This window comes from Manis pentadactyla, chromosome 6 (genome assembly GCF_030020395.1).
Source record: "Manis pentadactyla isolate mManPen7 chromosome 6, mManPen7.hap1, whole genome shotgun sequence".
Classification (NCBI taxonomy): Eukaryota; Metazoa; Chordata; class Mammalia; order Pholidota; family Manidae; genus Manis; species Manis pentadactyla.
Window position 1 is genome coordinate 27,575,073 of NC_080024.1, and position 11,658 is coordinate 27,586,730.

An 11,658-nucleotide genomic window follows, 5' to 3' on the forward strand; every position below is an offset into this window, starting at 1 on the left:
TCCTAAAGATGATAGCATTAGGAGGTGGGGCCTAGTATTAGGTTGTGAGGGTGGGGCTCATGAATGGGATTAGTGCCTTTATAGAAGAGGCTCTGGGAGAGAAGGGGTCCTTGCCCCTTCCACCAAGTGAGGGCACAGAGAGAAGTCTTTGCAACCTAGAAGATGGCCCTTACCTGACCATTCTGGGACCCTGATTTCGGACTTCAGCCTCCAGAACTGTGAGTAATAAATTTCTGTTGTTTACAAGTGTAGAGAAGGCTCCCCCCTTCCCCTACTGTTCTATGAGGACACCTGCCCGCTGCTTCACCCCAGATACGTTGGGCGTTGAGAAACCTGAAAACACAGCGTTTTGTACCCGTGGGAAAGGAGCTAGATAAGGGTCCTGAAGGCAAGATGCCTGTGCATCTTCAAATACTGTAACCATGAATTAGCAGAATAGCAGTATAAGAAGTACAGCTTTGTGCAGAATAAAGTGGCCTCTTTGAGCACCCTCCATGACGACTCCCACTCCCGTCTTTGCTCTTTGCGTTGCCCCAAAACCTCAAAGGCAACCCCTTGACCCCGACAATAAGCCACCCAGTCTGTGGTATTTAGTTACAACAGCCTGAATTGCCCAAACAGGGACCATCTTAAAATTCTGCCTACCACAAAGAGAAAATCTAACATAGTTCTAAAATACCTCTGAAAGAAAAAAGTTTTAGTTTTGAATTTTATTTAAAAATTCGCATTCCACATGTGCCTCATATATTCATTATGTTTTACTCTGCAGTACACACACACACACACACACACACTCAGGAGTGCAGTTTTATACTGTGGGGCAGTCAGTGGACATTCAGAGAATCTTTAGTGAATAAGTTTCTTTTGAGTGTTTGTCTTTCAGCCATATTTTCCATACACATCATGTCAAAGGCCAATTCCAAGGGTTTACAAAGAAGGAATTTAGTTGTTCATCAGCTTGTTGAAGGGAGGAGGGAATACTGAATCAAGTCAATAGCCAGTTGTTGATGGATTCAATGCCCTTTTCGTTCAAAAATAGTATGTGGCTAAAGTTAAATTATTTTCTTTTGCAAATATGTTTATCTTGCATTGCCAAAATAAAGCAAAAACATGTGTGGGGAATTTGGGGTTCCTATGGTCAGGATCCTCACTGAACTTAAACCACCTGATGCCCTAACTGGCCTGTGGATAGGCTGCTGCTTTCACACCTTTGGGCAATAAGCTATTTTTGAACTATATAGACAGCTCGGCCCAGTGCTCTGTGCGGAGGCAGAGACGCTGGGCGACCCACCGCCGGGAGAACACGCCGGGTAACAAACCCTTTCACCCCAAAGGACGTTTTGCTGTCAATTTCTTTGGTCACACCGAATCCATAGCAAACTTGCCCTGGGCTGAAACCCATTGGCAAGACACATGCCTCCTATAAACAAAAACAAACCCACAAGGAAATCAATAAAGTATGATTAGGAATTACTTCCTATTATCAATATGAAAATCTGTATGTGTCTTTTCAGAGAAAAAAGAGACTCCCATTTCCCTGACATCATTATTAAAATAAGAAAAAATTGTGAAGACACTATTGAAAATTATCCTAGCTAATGAAAAATGAACATTTTGGAATTCCATATTCCTATAGGCTTTAACTACTCTTTCCTAAAACTGATTTTCCCATGATCTTTGCAGAAATAAATATGTGAATTTTAACTTATGTAGCTAGCACAAAAACTGTTTTAGGAATATTCTTAAAGATATCTCTATGCATGGTCTGAATAGTTCCCTTAGAATTCTCTATGTTACAAAATAAAAACTGATAGTTTTTAATAGTTCCTTCATTCATTAACCATGAAATATAAGTAACATCCTGTTGATATTCCACAATGTAATGTGTGGATTTAAGAGAGGTAACAAAAATTAATATAAGATTACAAAATAAAAAAAGCTAATTGGAAGGCCCTGACAGGCAGCAGTTAAAAAGGAGGGACGAAGCTGGGCTTGAGGTTGCGGAGGTCTCACATTTGGTATTAAGCATTCGGGAAGCCAGTGAAAGAGGAAATGGATCCTAATATGAACACAGAAAATTTCACCCTTACATCCTTAAAAGAGACATAATGTGATTCATTCATTCATTTCAAAAATATTTCTAAGCGACTACTATGTGTTAGGCATTGTTTCAGATGTTGGGAAATGACAGAGAACAAAAGCAGAAAGTTCTGGCTCTCGTGAGTTTGCATTCTATTGTAAAGCAGAAGATAATAAACATATTTTTTTATTAAGGTATTATTGATATACACTCTTATGAAGGTTTCACATGAGAAAACAATGTGGTTACTACATTTACCCATATTGTGGAGTCCCCACCCACACCCCATTGCAACCACTGTCCATCAGTGTAGTAAGATGCCACAGATTCACTATTTGCCTTCTCTGTGCTATACTGTCCTCTCCATGGTCCCCCCACTCACACCATGTGTGCCAATCATGATACCCCTCAATCCCCTCCTCCCTCCCTCCCCACCTGCCCTCCCCCACCCCTCCCCTTTGGTAACCCTAGTCCCTTCTTGGAGTCTCTGAGTCTGCTGCTGTTTTGTTCCTTCGGTTTTGCTATAAACACGTTTTAATAAAAGTGCATATGGCACATGGGGATAAGTGCTCTGAAGGAAAAATGAAAGCAGATAGAGGGAGGAGAGGCAGATGAGTAGGTGAGTGAGCGGCAGTCAGTGAAGGCTGCTCTGATGTCGTAACGGGTTTTGAACACATACTTGAAAACATGAGCACTGTGGTTACTTGGACAAAAAGCTTTCCAGGCTGTGACAAGGGAACGTGTGTGCTGTGTTCAGTGAAGAGCAGAAGACCAGTGAAGCTGGAACGAAGGAGAGTGAAAGATCACATTCCAAGTGAGATGAGAAGACACTTGGAAGGTTTAGATAAGTGATGACACGATCTAACATATTTTAAGAGGATCGCCTTGGCTGCTGTGTGGAGACTGGACTGTAGAATGTCCAGGGAGGCAGGGAGCAGTTGGGGTTCTACTAAGATAATTCTGACAAGTGGTGATGGTGGCTTAGAGTAAGGAGGTCACAGTGAAGGTGGAGAGAAGTGGTTGAATTCTGAATATACTTTGAATGTAGAGGCAATGAATAGGTTGTGGGGTCTTAGAGGAAGGGAAGAGTCAGGGAGGGCCAAGGACTTTGGCGGGAACCTCTAAAGAATGAAGATGTCATTGATACTGCAAAGTGGGGGATGAATGGACTCAAAGGTTTGGGATTATAAGCTTGAAATGCTGATTGGACATCTAAGTGTACAAATGAAGGAGACGTAGGACTGGGTAAGTCTGAAGGTCAGGAGAGAGAGCAAAGCCAGAGCTGTAAATGTGGGAATCATTAATATGTGCATTCTACTTAAAGTGTGGGAACTAATAAAATTAAGTGTGAATAGTGAGTGAAAGAAACCCAAGATTGAAATCTAACGGCAATTTAACATTTGCAAGAAGTGATCAATTGTCAAGCAAGTTGAGAACTAAAAACTTATCATTTTATTTGTCAGGTAGAGGTCATAGTCGCCTGTCACACTGACAAGAACACTTGCCTAGCCTAGGATTTCTGACTGTGAGCTGCAGTCTTTCCAGGGTGCCACGCTGCTGGTCCAGGGCTATCACCTTCTTCCTCCTTCGCTCCCTCCCTCCCTTGCTTCCCATACATTGAGCTGCTTTCCTTGCTCCTGCACCTGGAATGAGTGTGAAGAAGGTCTGCTGCCTGCTCCCCCATGGGGCACAATCTAATGTAGTGCTAATATAAGCATAGTGATCATCACCTCATATTCTGCACAATGAGCAAATGAACCATCTTTGACTAGAATTATGCCCGGGCTAAGAACAGCATTGCATTTAAGGAAACGCATTATGACTTGCATCTCTGAAAGCACGTTAAGGGGTATCTCATTCATACCCCTCAGCAACAGCTCCAGAAAACCCCTCACCTCCTCGGTGTCTCATTTCTTCAAGCTTCTGTGGGGCTGCCACTCTCCCTTTTAATTCTCCTCCACTTTCTGGAGCTCAGCCCCTTTGCATTTTTTCTTCCTCTCCCTGTTCTTTGCACTCCACAATCCTGTGTTTTTTCATCTTTCCCATATTCTGCATTGCAAAAGCCTGAACCTCTGGTTCAGGTTTCATACAGGGTGAGACATGTAAGAAACTGAGCAAAGACAAAATTCTCACAATTATTGTTCCTTTGCATAGATAATTGTCAGTGTCTCCATCAAGCCTGATGAAGAACCTCACCCTGGAATAAGCCTAAATCAGTATCAGGAATGAAATAGCAACTCCACAAGATAGCTGGAAAGCAAAAATTGAGAAGCCCTTTCCCCTGGCATCTCACAAAGAGACTAACCCTCTAGGTGTTATTCTTCTGGTAAGAAGAGCTCTTGAGGACTCCTAATAATAAGAATGGTTAAGTAGCTCTGCCAAAACAGGGCTTTGGTCTTCAGAACAAGAACATCGACGTGCTTGAAGTCTTGCTTACTAGGTTCTGAGCCTTTGTTGACTCCTGTCTTGGCACTGCTCTTGAGTGACTGTAAAATCCCATGTGGCAGCAGAGAGCTCCAGGCACAGAGACAACTCTCCCCAGGTGCATTATGATTCACATCTTAACTGACTCCCACTCACTAGGTAAAAACTATAATCAAAAGCCGACTCAATTAGCTATAAAGTCCTGATGGTGTCTCCTGATTCCGGGGTTACCCCCTGTAGTTTCATATCAAAAGAAGTTCTGAATTTATCCCGAAGCACTAATTTTCCACACACGATTTCAGATTGTAAATATCACTTAATTGTGCCATTACTTTTCCCATTCCTTCCCTTTTCTTTTTAACAATGGAATGCTTTTCAAAAGAAAGATTACTAGTAACTCTGAGATACAAAACAAGTAAGAGCAAATGCACATGCCTCCACAGTTTAATTCCAATTTGGACAAAATGTGTCATTGCTTAAAGAACCTTAGAAAAGAGGAAGAACTCTGAAACCTCTGTTCTCTTCATTGTATGTATGTCGATAAGGGATAGCTTATGACTTGAATTCTATTTTCTACACTTTGTTTTGCACAGTTCTTAAATTATGGAGCAAATGATAAGAAAAACATAAGAGAATTTTCACTTTTGGTCATAGTAGATATGTTGTCAAAAGATACAACAGTCCAAGTCCCAGGTCTGCCATTTACACATGTGGCTTTGGTGATTCACTTGACAACCTGGACCAGGCTCTGTTTATGGATCATCCTAGAGGGTGCACTTGTTCAGCTTTCTGGCTGGAAAGGCCTTGGCCACAGTCTATGCTGTCCCAAATTTTGGGAGTCACACTGCTCTGTTGCCTTGCTTTTTGCTGCTGCTGTGCACTAGAGAGGCTAGTTCACCACATCTATGCCCTAGGAGAAAGGCGGACTCCAAAGGTGGTGATGGAATATAAGGAGAGAAACCTTTGAAATGGGGTTGAAGAGTAAATAGCAGAACATACTGCCCCCAGATGTGCTCCTTTGGCACAAGGATTATTTTGAGAGACAGCAGATAAAGGAGCAGCTCCAAAAGCATAGTAAAAGTTACCCGTTCATAAGGAAATTTACATTTTAATGAAAATCTCCATTTCTAAGGGTATCTCTCTGTACCAGGAAGAGTAGGGTAGCTCTTAATCACAAGAGAATCTTATCAGTGGAGAAGGTGTTCACTTAAATATGCATAACATACCTTACTCTTGTTTACTGTGCCTTTCCTGGTAAAACCCATAGCTGGCCTTCCCCACACCTTTTTTCTTTTGTCATTCACTGAGGATGGTATTTAAGCCTGAGTTCTAAGCCACCTGTGAGAGTTACTCACTTTTCCCTGGCTATCTCCCATATGTACATGCAGTATACATATCAATAAACTTCTTGTTTTTCTTTTCCTGTTAGTATGTCTTTTGTTACAAGATTACTAGCTAGGAACTTAGAAAGCAGGGTAAGTTGTTTTTACCTCCTATGGTAGGAGGTGGTTTAGTGACAGACTGTGGATAATAAGAGGTTGCCTGGGAGAGATGCTCTGGAGCATCCATACAATTTTAAAGAATAATAAAGAAAAGAGGATTTTTAAAGTACTGCATTGCTTATATTTTGGATCTCTATTAGTTTACTTCAAGAGACACAGTTTGGAATTACATTTTAATTACTTAGAGTCTTAGAAAGATGTTTCTTTAAATGAGATAGTATCCAAGATTGGATACGATCAAGAATTTATTTCTTATATAGATGAATGAGTGACCATGTGTGGGATTACTTTGTAAACTGTCATTTGAGTCCATACGTTTGTTATAAATAGCATTGTAGTCACACTGGTCCACTTAGCCGAAGTCCTCTACATCCATTTTGACTTTTGGTCTTGCCCCACTTCTTGATATTTTTTCATCCTAGACAAAAGGGAAGAGATAAAGGGAGAAAGAAAGATAGTAAATGTCGATCAAAATAGAAGAGCAAAGTTATGCTGTTTGAAAAGAATATGTAGTGGTAGAACTCCTTCCCTCATCTCCCTTATTTTTAGGTAGCAATTTCTATTTCTCTCTCAGATCCACTCCCTCATCACAGAATAGTAATACATTTCTTCAAAGTTATTTGCATTTGTAAAGTAAATACAAATCAAAAAAAGAAAAAGCAATGGAACTTTCCCTGGCACAAAAAGGGAAAGAGGCTTTCCCACTTTTCTAGAGTGTTTATGTTTGAAAACTTTTTTTTTGCCTTCTTTCTTTTTTCCTTTGCTATATATGCAAATCGTTCAAAAGCTAAAAAGCCTTTTGCTAGCTTTATAATCCAGGAATGTTTTATCAAAGACCTGGGAACCATGTCTTTGAAATGTAAATAGCAAGGATGATAGGACCCCATCTCCCTCTGTTCATGGGAGTAACAGGACTTAGAAGCTGACTCCAAATTGTAAATACCTACCTGTCATAGAGATATGAGAACTTTTATAATTCCTTTCGAGAAAGTCAATTAGTGAACACAAATGGCCACTTCAATTTGTATGTGAATTTAAGAAGAGGTACATATACCAGGTGGTGCTGTTAAGTCCTCCTAACCTAATCTTGAAGATTAGATACTGTTTATGTTGGGAAGGGCAGTCTCACGTGCATGGCCTTCTGACTCATACTTGGCCATGTAGGAATTAAGAATGGGCCTTAGGCCTGGGACACTTCCTTACCCAGAGATGAAGAGTCCTCATAGCCTCTGCTGGGTTTAGCACCTTGTGTGGGAATATCTTTCCCTGTTTTAGATTCTGTGTGTGTTCTTTTTTTCTTTTTAAATGTGCATCATATGGCACCTGGCCAATCCTACTGCTATAGATAGTTCCTGACTTATAGTGGTTTGATTTAATGATTTTTTGACTTGAAAAAGTACAAAAGTGGTATGTACTGAGTGGAAACTGTGTTTTGGAATTTGAATATTCCTCTTTTCCTGGGTCAATGTTATGTAGTCTACTCCTCTCTCATGATGCTGCACAGTGGCAGCAAGCCACAGCATCCAGTCAGCACGTGGTCACGAGGGTAAACCACCAATACACTTACCACCGTGCTGTTTTTCACTTTCAGTACAGTCTTCAATATGTTACATGAGATAGTTAACATTTTATTACAAAACAGGCTCTCTGGTAGATGACTTTGCCCAACTGTAGGCTAAGGTAAGTGTTCTGAGTACCTTTAAGTTAGTCTAGGCTAAGCTATGATATTCAGTAGGTTAGGTGTATTAGATGCATTTTTGACTTACAAAAATTATTAATTTATGATGAGTTTATTGGGACATACCCCATAATATGTTGAAGAAGGTCTGTGTACCTGCCCTGCAGGGAGGGGTTGGGATTCTTTGTTCTTTAGCACAGGAGAATGATACCTGCTACTGAAGCTGATCTTGCTCTGTCTCTTTTGTCTGTGAGTAAAGCATTCCATCCAGTGCTTGGCTGTGTTAAAGGACAAAATTCAGCTGAGTCAGTATTAAGATCTTTTTGGATTAGTCAGCTGTTTATGAACTGAACAGCATCAGATCTAGCAGGTAGAAGGTTTAAAAATGCTGTACTTGGTGAGAGATTTTTATGGACCAAAGTGAACAGGAATAGAGAAGTTATACTGGGCATTTGCTGATTGGTTAAAGCAGGGTTACTTTCTTCAAGTGGATCAAAGGTAATTCTTGGTACTGGTCAGGTAACTTGGGCTGAGTGGGCAAAGCACTGATTCGTTGGCCTAGGCCTTCATTTTCTGGAAGAGCCAAGCATAGAAACTTAATTAAGTTTTGGTTTGCTGGTGTGGACCTTAGCATGAGCGACTTCATCTTGGGCGTGCTCTGGATATTTATTGGCTGTGTTGTGTTTTCCTTGTGTATATCAAAATGCAGTAGGCAAAAGTGTTTGCACGTCTGCTCTTTGTAATAGTAACAGATGTCAGTTACTTGGCTGTTTAGCCTGAGAACATGTGTATAAGACGTATTTGACTATATGGAAAAGTAAGATTTCTCTCTGTTTTTGCCAATATTCGAGCAGGTTGCCTGTGATGTGCATTGCATGCTTGTTTAATGCTCATCCAATAATAAAACTGTTTTCTTTCTCTTCTACTTTTGTGGAGAGGTTTCTCTGGATTGGCAACAGATTTTATTTGTAATTTGTTTTTCCAAACATTTTATTTTGTGTCTGGCCATTCTCACTTCATTGCTTGCTTACCTACACATGAGCACACAGGCTCCTAACATTGAGCAAACACTGAACAAAGAGAAGGGTCTGAAAAGTAATTTTCTATGACAAGAGTAAGAGAAAGAGCAGGGGAAATAAATAAAGTGATGCTAGCCAAAACTGTGTTAATGTTCCTAATCTCATTTAAAATGTAAAATAAATTCTCTCTTTAGGTTATTGGTATATATATATACAATCTTAATATTTGTTTCAGGTATATAACACAATGGTTTAAAAGTTACCCATGTTATTAAATCCTTGCCCCTACTAGTACAGTTACTGTCTGTCAACATAGGAAGATGTTATAGAATAATTGGCTATATTGTCCATGTTGTACTACTTTATAGGGTTTTTTCTAAACCCACAATTATCTAGTTGCATTTAAGCAGCAAGACATAGAACAAAAACAAGAAAGCAAACAAAAATTCCACTACATAGTGGCTTCCTAACCATGTTTTGAGCTCAGTGAGCCTACAGTTTGGACTGCAGAGGGATTATATTCTGCCCTTTCCTGGAGGCCAGCACCTTCCAGGCCCTCAGAGCTTTTCCCTGAATCTGGTGGGAAAGAAGAGGTTCTGTGAAGGTGGCTGAGTCCTTTAGTGCTCAGAATATTCACGTGCTCCTCCACATTCCAGGAGGCCATTGTGTGACTCATTCTCACCAAGGGAATGGGAGTGGAAGTGATTTAAGAAAGGAGTATGTGTGCTGCCTTCTTTTGCTCTTTCTCTCCTGTCCAGATGGCTAGATTAGAAAGATTTCAAGATGCAGAGTAGCAAGAAGGGAGCGACCTGGCAAATAATCACTTGGAATAAAATTACTTGAAAGAACCACCCGACCAACATTAGGTTAGGAACCAGCAGTAAAACTTTGTGTTATACCACTGATATTTGTGGTTTAGTGGTTACTTCAATGTAGTAGAGCCTATTCAGATTAATTCAGGCAGGGATTTCTGACATTTCACAAAAGCAAAGAGTAGTAAGGAGCAGGCTTTTCAAAGAAGCAAATGCCAAAAAAGCAAGCTGAGAAATACTTGACTATAATAGTGAGTTTAAACTGGTCCTTTTTCTTGGCAGGAAATGAAAAATGAGCTGAGGAGGGACAATAGGTTCTAGAAGGGAAGCTGTTCCTTGACATGTGTGCAGCCAGGCATCCAGCTCCAGCCCAGATGAGTGGGCTCAAGGCTGCTCTTCCTCCCCAAGAGACCCAAGCAGTCTCTGCAAATGCCCGTGAAGTCGTGGTGGTGTAGGAATCTATTCTTCAATGTAGGGCCCACATCAAGGCAAGATATTTTGTGAGGAGAGATGACTGCAGTGGGATTTACAGAAAATCCACTCCTTTTTCTGCCTTGGGTGATGGAGCTGTGCCCTTCTAAAAGGATACAGATTCTGTCAGGAAAAAAGTACCATGTTATTAACAAATACACTAGTAGTAATTACAATTATTATAATCACCATTACTATAATTAGAGCCGGTTGATAGTCTCCTGAGACTAAGTACTGCTTCTCCATCATTAACATGCATGAAAATCACCTGGGGATCTAGTTAAAGTGCAGATTCTGATTCAGTATATTTGGATTGGGACCCAAATGGATGCCAATAATGTTGAGTCCCTGGGCTGCATAAGGAGTGGCAAAGATAAAAAGGATGAGAACTCACCGTGTTTCTTTCCCAACAGAAAAGAATAGTGTCAATCTCATTAGTTCCTACAACTAGTAAGAATCTATGATCTCTGCTCATCTTAGATTCTCTGGCAAGGAACTTTGCGGTGAGCATTACTACTTCACTGAGACCACATGAATGGGATGTGCAGGCTAATTTGTACTACAATCCTGCATGGCAACCAAAGAATAAGTGGACATGTCAGGCCTGCTTTAGAGTCCAAATCAGAAATCACTTGTGATTAATGGTAGAATAATTAAGCTTCTATTATAAATTGTGGAAGCTTAAGTTTGCAAGCCAGCTTTTATCCTGTAATCCTGGAGAACCCTTGCAGAAGAAATCTGCTCTTCAAAGGTGTCGGACAGCAGTTATAAGGGGCTATTACAAGCTGTGTACACTAGAAAGCAGCAAGCTGGTGATACTTTCTGAATGTCTGGAAATTAGGTCAGTATTTTCAGATGTAATTCCACAGAGCCTGCTACACCAGAAGGCCTGACTGCCAGCTAAGATCTAGTGCTTGATGCTCACTAGCTACTGAGAAATAGCTAGTAATGAAGTCGAAGGTGAATGCAGTACAGTGAAACAGACGCAGATTTAAAAATTGAGTGGCTAATGCTGTCCTTATGCTGATGGATATTATTCATTTGCCTTTTAGTGGCTGTGATAGTCAAATCAAATTTTCTTTTTGAATTACTTATGACTTTATAATTCAAAGCAAGGTTGTCTTGCCAATGGAGTCAGTGAGACTGAGGAACAACAATGGAATGTTCCTGGGGCAAAAGGGTTTATTGCACAGCTTTGTTCTCCAAGTGATAGGCTGAGCACTAGAATTACATCTTCAACAGTCTGCAGGTCTGTAATTCTCCGTCGCCTCTGCCTCCACCCAGAGCACTGGGCAGAGCTCTTCAGATAGGGACTCAGTCAATAACAGCTCATCATGTATGGGTGTGGAAGCATTAGCCTGGCAGTAGGCCAGTTGCATCATCAAGTAGTTTAGGTTCAGGTGAGGATAGGAACTTCAATTTTCCCCACAAGGGTAAAGATCAATTAATTTCCTTTTTGCTATTTCATACTTCACTCATGCTTACAATATACATATTTGCCAAAGAGATAAGTAAATATTGATCTTATTTTAAAGACAGGGGCATTGTCCTAATGTCACATATTTTTATGGTATTTACAAGGATCAAAATTTAAGAGTAAGAGGCTTCCAGCATTGTGCAAAGAATGTAGCATGCTGCTTTTCAGGAAAGAATAAATAGCTTAGGAAAGGAG